The sequence below is a fragment of the Bombus terrestris genome, chromosome 5 (assembly GCF_910591885.1).
Source record: "Bombus terrestris chromosome 5, iyBomTerr1.2, whole genome shotgun sequence".
NCBI lineage: Eukaryota > Metazoa > Arthropoda > Insecta > Hymenoptera > Apidae > Bombus > Bombus terrestris.
Window position 1 is genome coordinate 8,170,256 of NC_063273.1, and position 11,549 is coordinate 8,181,804.

At 36.8% G+C, this 11,549-nt stretch overlaps 1 non-coding gene across 1 annotated transcript; it reads left to right on the forward strand.

Moving 5' to 3' along the window:
• The first annotated feature begins 276 nt into the window (after positions 1-276).
• LOC105665795 lies at positions 277-11,529 on the forward strand. The gene is made up of 6 exons (XR_007224143.1): positions 277-303; positions 422-512; positions 825-903; positions 987-1,154; positions 5,886-6,358; positions 6,489-11,529. It is a non-coding gene; the product is annotated as an uncharacterized LOC105665795 (transcript).
• The last annotated feature ends 20 nt before the right edge of the window (positions 11,530-11,549 follow it).

Here is an 11,549-nt window from a genome sequence, read left to right on the forward strand (position 1 = left end):
GATGGAAACAATGTGTTTCTTTTGTTCGTTATTCTATGAAATAATAGTAACCTTCTTCATTTTATCTTATTTTCTACACAACTTATCGCAACTGCCTACCACACTAATAACGCTAAAAGTAACTAAAAACTTCGTTCTCGTCCATTATAATACCAAACAAGCAAGAAAATGTTAATCGATAAAAGTTGTTGGAACCGTTCTTGGAAAAGTCCTCGGCGAGGAACGGGTCTCCCTTTTAATTTTTAATTTCATTACGGATTCTCGAGCAGCCCCATAATGGCCTCGATACGCCATAGGCCATCTGCCACGATCTCGAAGGATCTGTATCTACATACCGATCGAATATAATCGATCAGGATCGATCAGCGGAACATCATCTAGCTGACTGGTCGTCGAACGATCGGCCGGTTTCGCTCGTAAGCCGTGTAATCATGCTACGATCGAATTTACATGGCAAATTGCGCGAATCAGCGGATCGAACGTTTTCTTCCTGTTATCCAGCCGGAACAACGGCGGATTCATTTCTGTAAACACTAACCTCCGCGTTTACGGAAACGTTCGACTGTTGCTAAAGCGGAGAAACTGTTTCAATAAAACGAAAAATCAATGAAAAAATCTTCACTCACACCTTTATCATCTTCAGTCTGTCATTCGTGTTCTACGGCTTAATCCTGCTGCACTTTTCTAAATCATTTTTTAGCCCAATTTTATTTTTCTAACGTGAAAAGTATCTCGAGTTTGAGCAAAATACCAACGTAATTCTTATTGCTAATATATACATGATTTCTTGTTTTGATTCTATGTTAAACATCTTCCTAAAACAGATCCTCTTTATCTCTTGAAATAATGCGGACGGAGTTAAAAAGGTTTGATCTTCCTAGGAAGACCAGATATAATTATGATGCAAAAGGGAGAACGGTTGAGGGGGGGGGGGGGGGGCAGTGTTGCGTTTCGTGATCGTGATTGCTGAATAAGATTTTTTCCAGGGAGAGCCGGAGGTGGGAATCTTACGGGCGTTGCGATAAGGCACACATTAATTGAAGAACAACATCCGGCATGGAGCCGGTGGCCGACGTCGTGACATCATTGTCTACGACAGAACGAAAATGGAATTAAACGAAGCACCATCGGCCTGAGCCGATTCAAAGCAAAGGGTAATTTTAGAGTGATAGCATTAGCGAGAATTTCTCGCTGGTATCGACCATTTCAAAAGAAGTCGATCAAATGTTCAACCCACTTTTTCCTCGATTGTTTAGTAATCAAATGGACAACGTTCCCTATCGCATATTTTAAATTCTTAATCTTTCACGAACGAAGAACAGTTTATAGGTGTTAATGGAAATATGAAATGAAAGAGTAGAGAGTTTCATTCGAAAGTAGGCTTATTCTAGTATAATATTCTTTCTCAAGTCTTCTTTCGTCGTTCAGCGGCCAAATAAAAACTAATATGTAGGAAACGATCTCTGTTATATATATCTTTAATTTTTAATAACGAAAAACCGTTGCTTTGAACGAACGAATATTCTTTTTTAAGTTTTATTTTATCGTTTAATGATCAAATTGGAATTAACGTCTATGTAGTATGTATAAAGAATGTTCATTGGATGTAATGGAAACATCAATTTAGAGTGAGTATCGCTCAATCATAATTTGAAATAATTTAATAATTTCTATTCCACGTGAATAGAATTATGGCATATAGTACGGTGAATAATGAAAATTTGAAAGATCAAATTCATCGCTCAAATTGATCCTAGTTACTGTTATTTTGCCAACGATCGATTATAAGCCAATGGAGCTTGTCCACCTGTCGTGTTCGATGAGAACGCAATTCTGACCCGGCGGCGGAACTAATAGCTTCGACGAAGGACTACTCGTAACAGTCTGCGCGTTTAATTAGATAGAAGGAATATTATAACGAGGTGAACACGCGTTTATATGTGTACATGAGTCACATACTATAAGTAGTAGACAGCATAGCACTAATAGATAGTATCGCACTGCAGTAGTTAGTATAGTAGATAGCATCATATTGCAAAATTCGACGATTTATTAAGAAAATGAAAGATAGATTACAACTACCAGACATCGTAAATTTCAATCGATTATCGAAATTATCATCCGAACACAATTAATCTGAACTATTATAATAATCGAAGAAGTTCAGAATACAACCAAAATGGACTTCCATGTTTTATTATAAAAAAGAAAAAAAATAAATATAACGTTACTTACAAGTACCAGGATCAAAAGAATCTTTAATTTCGCTTGTTCCAATTTCCGCTAGTCGCCAAATCTTGCACCAGCTTCCATCAAAATACGATAAACAGAACCCGACACCGAAGAAATTCATAGCACACCAATGAAAATATCTGTAAAACTAATGGAATCAGTCGCAAGTAAAAAATCTACTAATATACCAATCTCTTGCATCCCACGAATAAATTTTGAAGCCAAGAACGAGTACGCAAAACATATTTTCCTCCAGCGAATACTGCCCCTAAATGTTCCGTGCAAGAAACGTAATGGCCAAACGCGTGGCAAAAAGACGTAAACGTGCAAATGGCGAGAGAGAGACAAGAATAGAAGTATCTGGAGCGAGCACCAGGTCTGAGTGCTCCGTTTTACGATCTTCCTTTGGCCGACAGGAGCCACACGATCGGTAGTCGGAGGATCCGGGGTTAAAGAAGGGAAAAAATATGAGGGAAGTCGATGACGATAAAGAAGAGAAGAAGAGGTGGAGTAGAGTAGAGGCTTGCTAGAACGAATGGCTGTGCCAAATTAACCATGATTTATGAACACGGCTGGCCAATATTCCATTCTATTAACATCGCATTATCCGTCCGTCAAATTACACGCCAACGACCCAGTTTTTCAGGAGCCGGTCCTGGCACAAAGTAATCTTTGCATTCATGGCTTCGTTATCTCGAGATCATTTGCTTTCTGCGAGTACGTTGTTATTTCATTGATTTTTTAATAGGTATATTATTTTATCATACATATTATTCTGTCATGTATTATTAATGATTGATTATTCATATTGATTATCCTTGTTGTAATTTTATTTGTTTATTTTATCTTTGTCAGTTTGGAGAAGTTATTAAGATTGTTTAAGATTTTCTTTACACGTATAACAAGTTCGAATGTTAAGTATTTATGTATGATTTTTGTACTTCAGCTTCTCTTAACAAACGAATATTTAACTAGGTCAGTATTAACCAGATAATTAGATTTGTTATGCAGTTTAACTATTCTTTTCGCTCTAATCAATAATATTTCAGAAACTGCTCGTTGCAGTGAAAGAAATACCGAATCTTTGCGTAGCCAAATAAACCAAAAATAATCCAGGGGTTTAAAACGAAGCGAAAAAGAATGTTTTTTTTTTTATTAATACAACGTATTTTCCAAATAACTATCGCATAGCATTTGCCAACAAAAATAACATATTTCATGAACGTTTTGGTCGTATCAGTTCGCAAACGATAAACGACGCCTACGATCACGATAACAAAGGTTTACGATTTTATTTCGAAATGAATATTTTCGAGGAAAAATTTTTATGCGAAGGTGAAAATCAAATTTCATTGATTGTGATTGTATTTACGGAGCTCTGTTTCTATTACATATATTCAAACCTCGTTTGTTTCTTAAATAAATTGTTCATAAGCAAAGTTTGCAAATTTGACATTACATTCATTTCTTATCAATCGTTTCAGTTTAACATTTTGCACGATCATCTACCAACGAATAATATTAGTAAATTGGCGAATCACAATTTTCAACTTTTGCAATTTATCAGATTTATCTGTAAAATCCCATTTATTTCGTTTTCAAACATCCATAGTTATTAATAATATTAAGAGTACAGACAAGGTCGTCTGTATTAATACCTCGTGAGTATTTAGTATAGTCCTTCGTTAATAATATTAATATTAATTCTGCAACAGGATCCTGGTAAAATAAATTAAGTAGTTAAGGTGTTATGGAACCTCGGAGAGATGTCTAAATAAATAAGGTAAATCTAACATTTTCTTTCACCTACAAATATTTGATAAAGAATCAAGATTTTTATAGAAATCTTCAAGCAACATCTTAACTCTGTGTTCATATTTTTCTAATTATATAAAATTACAAAATGGCAGAATGGCACAATATTATCTGACTGCGTATCCAGCAGAATCTTATTTGCTTGCACCAAACGGCAAATGTGATTGGATGGTAAAAGATACAAAATTTTTGTGCGAACTTATACAGAAATATACTATCTTCAACGTAGCATACAATTTTTCCATAATTTTGAAAAATAGGAAAAATAAGAAAACGACGTCTTTCTTAAGATTAAAATTTTATTTTCCGCTGAAGGAAATCGACTTTAAACATTTATAAAAATTAAGGTATAACTAAAATTGTACGCTATCTACTAGATAATATTACACAGAATACCGTACAAAAATTTCAAGTTAATCGGATGAAGAGTTTCGGGTATCTACTGGGTGGAAAGTCGAAAAGCAAAATTTCGAGAACGCGTTTAAAGTTTGAAGTTAATCGTCCGGCTAAAATATAAGAATATACTCATATTCGTCGTTATAACTTCGCAGTTTCTTAAAATTTTCAAATACTCTTTTATCATAGTATTCTATGCGTATGAAACTTAAAAAAAAAAGCAAAAAGAAATATTTCGATACTTTGAGGTCGACATGGTTGCATATCATCTCAAAATACGAATTAGAATATAGACTAAATTTGCTTGACGCACGAACGGCATAATTATCAAGCGAAACCACACCGAAATTTTCCAGTTTTCCTTTCCGGTTACCGTTCCAAGGTGTACAGGTATCCGATGTAGCACGATCGATCACCGATCGACACTTTATAGCCTGGGATAGGCATGGTGTACAATGTTGCACTCTATTGGTTGGCTACATATCGCAACGTTATACGTAGATGCGGCGAGCATCGAGTTGCAGGCTGCAATGCGTGCACACGTTTAATTAATTCGCTCGTACGCGCGCCGTGCGAGTCTCATTCCCTGGCATAGTTGGACGAAATTTTCCCAAACGAGCGAACAATTACTTATTTCACGTTTTGAACCAGGAAAATTGTCGGTGTTAATTGCTGACATACTATACAGAGGATGATCGATCGTTCAGATTAAGATCAAGGATGATATAATTGATGTAATAACAACGAGTCAATTTCAACGATTAATTGGAATTCGGACGATTTTAATATTTATGAAGTAGCCACGATCGATTTCTGCGTGGCGTTCTAACACCATGGGAGAATTATCGATGGTGCGTGAGGTAACACTGATGATATTCCTTCTCTGTATGTTAAAAAGTTAAAGGATGGTAGCGTAAATAACGAGACTTAATATCAGGAAATACCTGTTCGCAAGATTGCTGATAACTGTAATTATTCCGTATGAAACGTAGGAAAGTACCATATTACACTGCAAGACTAAGACGTAACCGAGAAAATGACTATGAAATAATTAATGATAAGTAGGAAATACCAAGAACTAAATGCGAATCTTCTTGGAGTTATTTCTCTATCAAGTTGCAGAGAAAGCTAAATTTCTAACGAAACAGCTGAGCTTCGTCTGTCAATAAAACCTTGTAAATTCTTCAATAACCGAAATCTAGATTATATTGTATTCTTGATAGGATATTAGGAGAATGATTTATTACATAGCTTTACGATATGTATATGTCCTTCCGGTAAAACATCAAATATGTCAATTAAACAGAAAGATCTATATCACATTGAACAGCAAATAAACAAGTAAATAGGAAAGAGTAAAAAGTTATTAAAACGCTCTTATTATACGTATTCGATGATATAACGATTCTATAAAGACACGATTTCTCCAAATTTCTTCCTAGATACTGTGAGCTTCCTTTGACTCAACGGATCCCTAAAATTTACTCATCAGCTCACAAAACCCTTCCAAACACCCGGAGGTAACGTGGGTGGAGGACAATAATATCCACGTGCACGAAGGTGAGCACACGAAGCAAGCAAGAAAATAAACAAATGAGTAAGAAAGAAAGAAAGAAAGAAGAGGCGGTTGGACAAGGCGCATCGCGTACGCGCGCGTAGCTCGTGTCCGGTCAGCCGTTAAGAAGGAAGCTTCAGGCCGATGTCGAAGATAAGGCCGGGGACGTGTCCCTCTGTGCGTGGCATTCTCCCGGAGAAATGGTACCGAAGTTCGGGGACCAACGAGTGTGCCAGGCCCTCACGTAATCCACGGATACGTCGCGACGAATTTGTACGTCTGCCCAATGAGCCAGAAGCCACCCTGCGTTAGCCTCGTTTCGCGTTCACCGTTCTTCTCCTCTTTTCGGGCCGTTCCACCGTACGTACCTCGCCTGCTGCTTATATACCTATATGTATACGAGTATATATATATATATATATTCTTTTACACATATCATATATATACATCTTTTATATAGATTTATATGTGTATGTGTGTATGTATGTAGGAGGAGAAGCCACGAAACTGGGCCCATCTTCATTCAAAATGGCTACCGTCTCCACGTCGGTGGACAACCGATGTAAACTACAAGCGCTCCTCTCGAACACAAACTGCCTCGTCGATCCCTCGTCGATCGCGTCGCCGGTTTTTTCGATTTCTTCAAAGTGGCAACGCTTGCTTTTCGGGAAGACGGCGATAGATCTTGAGCATAGGATGATAGAGAGAGAGAGACAGACACACAGAGAGAGATATTTCTTTGATCGGGTTTGGCTTGGTTGAGTTGGTTGGGTTTGTTAGCATTGATAGAGATTGGAGCTTTTAGAAGTCTTTCATTTAACGTTTTTTTGTAACGTACGTTGAGTGGACTTTAGTGGGTTTTTTAATAGGAAATGTACTAATACTAGAGTTACTTTAATATATATCTCAGTATGTGATACCCAGATCATTAGAATTCGACCAATAATATATGTACTTAATCACACTTCTGGCCTACAAGTGAATATTAATATTAGCAAAAACACTTGCATGTTTTTAGTAATTTGAAAAAAAAACTCAATGTACCGTCAAAAAACTCAGTCGTGTGGACAGTCATTGACTGACTTGGTAGTTTTAGTGTCACGGATAACTTCTTATAAGAAGCGGCAAACCGCTTTATATTTCCTTCATTAAAAGAATCCCACTTTCGTATTATCAGAATTATCACCCTCTAATCTCCATTTCCCAATACAAAAGAACATATATCAATGTTACTAAAAGGTATCTCTAAAAGTAGTCACCTTACCTCCGCACTAGCCCAATTATATCAAACCATTAAAACCTCGAATCAAATCATTCATCTCCTTATCTAAACCTCCTAATACCATCCCTGAAAAACCAACCAACCTGTCAAGCCACCAAACAACCTCACATCCCTCAATCCTCTACCAAAGTCAGTTTCGGATAAGCTTTCCATGTATAATACTCGCATGGAACAACATCAAAATTACAGGTACCATTGGTAGCATCATAACGTCCGCGAACGATCGGAAAATCTGTCTATCGTTAAGAGGGGGGTAGTACGGGGCGAGTAGAACGAAACGGTTCGAAAGGAGGAGTGACGAAGAGGAGTAGTGGACTGCTGAGAGAGGGAGAGAGAAAGGAGAGCACGGAGCTCGTGTTTCCGGCCGGGTGAACAACAATGCCCGCAGACAAATGAGCATCCCGCCTCCATTGTTCGCTTCATCGGCACGGCGCAGCCTCTCTCTCCCCTGTTACCCACCCTGGTTCCGCTTACGCCCCTCTCCCTCCCCAATGTCCTCCTCTCCTCGATCCCTCTTGCTGTCTCTCCCTTTACCCCGATGATCGAAGGTTCCACGTCCTCGTCCTCGTCATCGTCCTCGTCCTCGTTCTCGTTCTCGTTCTCCTCATCGTCGTCATCGTCTTCGCCATCCTCCTCATCGTCGTCGAACAGCCATAGCTGGGGGGTCCTCGATCAACCTGATGCGGGCCAACACCGATTAAACATCTCTGCTTCGTCGAATCTCCGTTAACGGGTATCCCCTCTCTGTGTCCTCGTGAAGAGGTAGGGTTCCCCATGGTGCTACTCTCTTTTGTCCAGAGTTCTACCGTGGTTCTTCTCTATTTTTACCCTCATTGTCTCCTCCGTGTGCGCTCGATGAAAATAACGCACGCCGATGTCCGGATGGAGGCGACGCGGATCTTGTCGATAGCCTCCAACATTTTGCTCACTTTCTGTATCTTCCTGGCCGTCTCTGCCTTGCCTTTTTTCATTGTTTGTCAGGTTCAACGTTCAACCCTCTTGCGTTATTGAACTGTATAATATTACCAGTAGACTGCGGATGTCTAATTCATGTTCTTGTGGGTAGAATCGTAGAAACGAAATCTATTTTATTAGATTCTCTCGTAATAACGAATTTGATAATAAAACTGAATTTCGTAAGTTACAAGTTATTTAATTATTCTATTTGACAATCAAAACTGTAAAATTTTGAAAAAAAGAGTTCTATCGTCGAGAACTTATAACTTGCTATTTTCAGTGGTCAGAGGCACGAGGGATCTGTTAAATTTTTCAGTTTCGTCTACTTTCTCTTTTTGTTTCCTATTTGTAGTTTCTATAGCTTTTCTCCTTTCTTTCCGAATCGTTTGTTTGGTTATTTTGTATTGTTGTTGTGCATGTTTATTTAGCTAGCGAGCAACGTTGCATGTTAAAAGCGGATACGGGAGCTGAGAATTTGAATAAGTATCGAAGAAATTTATTTTCCCGTCTGCTTCAGGTTTTCGTTGTTTTACTTTCATGTTCTAGTACGAAGGACTACGAGGCGTGAAATCGAAGGCTATCGGTAAAATGTGCTTCATTTGCGTTTAAAGGCTTGCTTTGAAGATTGAAAAAGTCATTTACTGCTGTAATTGACTTGAATACTTACGATTTGCATTTCAAGTTGGACAATCTTTTCATTCCTCTGGCAACAAAACTATTTAAACTGCTGCTACTTCCTAAATTTTTCAGTTCTTTCCACTTTGTTTGCAAAATTATTTTATTTTGTTTTTGTGAGCCGTATTAACCTCCATTTCCATCATTTTTAACTGACCTAGAAATTAAAAAAAAAAATTGTCCAATTTTGCGGTAAATAAAATAAAAGATTAACGACATGTAGGAATAAATAGAGAAAGAAGATCGATTAAAGGTGAGAAATTGTACGAAAGGTTGAACGATCATTAATGTTAACTATTTATTGAAGAGGAACGAGGCATTTCATCGCGAAATTAATCGACTACAACGGCTAACTTTTATTATTAGTTAGATAAAATCAAGAGATCGTTGTTGTTCAATTGAATAAGCTGCGTGTTTATTAGACATGTGTCTATTAAAACACAACACCTGAATAAATCGAATCGTATGGATGTAAATTAATTATGATTGTATTTTGATTAACATTACGATACAGTTTGTATAATAACGTGAGAATGAAAATGCCGCAACGAGATTCCCTTAATAAATTTGGTTATAATATCCGTTCATTTCCGGCTGTAACGGTATACACTGTGAAACCTTATTTAAACAATTAAAATAGGTCTGCTCATAAAAATGACATCGCTATTCGCAAAGAATTCCCATTATATCCAAAAACTGACGTTGTTTCCGCACTTTCTCAAGTGTTACAAGTGTCACATAACGCTTTATTATTTTTACTTCACACTTTTCCTTCCTAAGTACTTATCATGGTGCACATATTTTCATGGAATTAATATTCTTTATAACATTTGAAAGCGAAGACTATTTTCAAATTTCTAACCTCATTTTTTAATAGATATAAGAGTTTTAAATTTTCTAAAGTACTATTCACTATATTCTAAACTTATCCATAAAAATTCATATTTTTGGGACCTAAAAAATACAGTCGTATAGTAAGTGAAAAGAGTCGCAGCTATTAACTAGTAGATGGTAATATACAAATTAGATACTTTTTTTGGTTATGTTTATCGATGGGGCGGTGCGCGGTCATCCGGTACGAGTTTTTGGATGCACGATGAACTAACAATAAGAAGGTAACGCGGGAGGCTCGGAGGGCCAGATGTTGTGCAAGGATTCAGCATCCTCGAGCCCATTCATGGCTCCCGTAGCAGAGCACCTTACTCGAACCGAACAACGTCGACCTTCTGCACCACAGAAATTCGATGCTGCTCGGAACCTCGGCCAGTGTGTAATATCTTGCTCATATATATTCTATCTTGTTCCAATTTCCAAATCTATCGGACAGTCGGAAACGAACGAAGTTCTCCGCGTATGTGATGCATTATTGATATCTTTAATCAAGATTTCTCTGCGATTTGGTTATTCACATGTTACATATGGCGATCAATTCGAATTATTAAGGTTAAAAACGAAAGCATGTATCGACAGTTTGATTTTCTTCTATCTGAAATATGAACGTTAAGGGTGATATTTATATATATTGAAGGAGTGTGGAAGATTTCTTCCCTGTTGATGCGGTGCTCGTTTTATTATCTGATCTTCTGTCAAAAGCTTCCATGTCATTTAACAGGTCGTCGTATGTCTCTTCCACTGCGTCACAAATTTCTGAACTCCTGTTTGAAACAGGTAAGATAACAATCTTTGATTTTAATCAGGCTTTCGTCGTTTGTGCTTACCTGTAATTAGCATGGTAGTGACAAAGTTTACACTCTTCACTCGCTGCAAGTGCTGCTTTGTCTAGTCCATGTTCTTTGAAGATTTTTAACTGACTGTACCATTTTCTTTTACATTTGAAAGATTCTCGATCTTCTTTCTTTACCAACTTTTTATCTGCAAATTTTCATTACATTTGTATTTTAGAGATTACATTTCGACAATTATAGTTAAATATGTATGGAAAATTGAAATGGTTCAACAGCCATACTTAATCTTTCACATTTTTAACATTCTTGGCTATCATTTATATTTTACCAACCAATTCGCCAAAAAGATAAAACAATGTGTACCTAACAATTTTTACAACTGTTTACAATTTTTACAACAATTTTTACCTGATATTATTCGGTAAGGTTCAAACGGTCTCGTTTCTGTCATAAACTTCCAAAAATTCTTCACTTTGATTTGCTGGCTATAACTTATCTTTTTATCAAATGTCAATTCTATACAAATCTTCGTGTTTTGTGTCATATTTAAATATTCCGCCGATTTTTCTCATAGGTAAATACGTCACTTCCTTTTAAGAAATATTACTAGCTGCATGTGGACATGTGAATGGGATATCTAGTAACACTTAATGTTACCATTGCAGCTAAGTCGATAATATAAACTTGTAACCAAAAATACCAAATTTCCAAGCTCGTGTACTTTTTATATTTACAGATATTATATTATATTAAACATTTTAATAATAATTTATCAATAATACAAACATGAAAGATCGTATTGCCAATAACTAATATTACCATACTATGGTAAAACAGAACAAGAGCGGCAGCTTTTAAAAAAATGTAGTTTCGACATTTCGCAAGTAAAAGCGCGTCCTCAAAAAATATCATTCGTTGGAAGGTTCAATCGACGAAAAATTGATAATTAGAT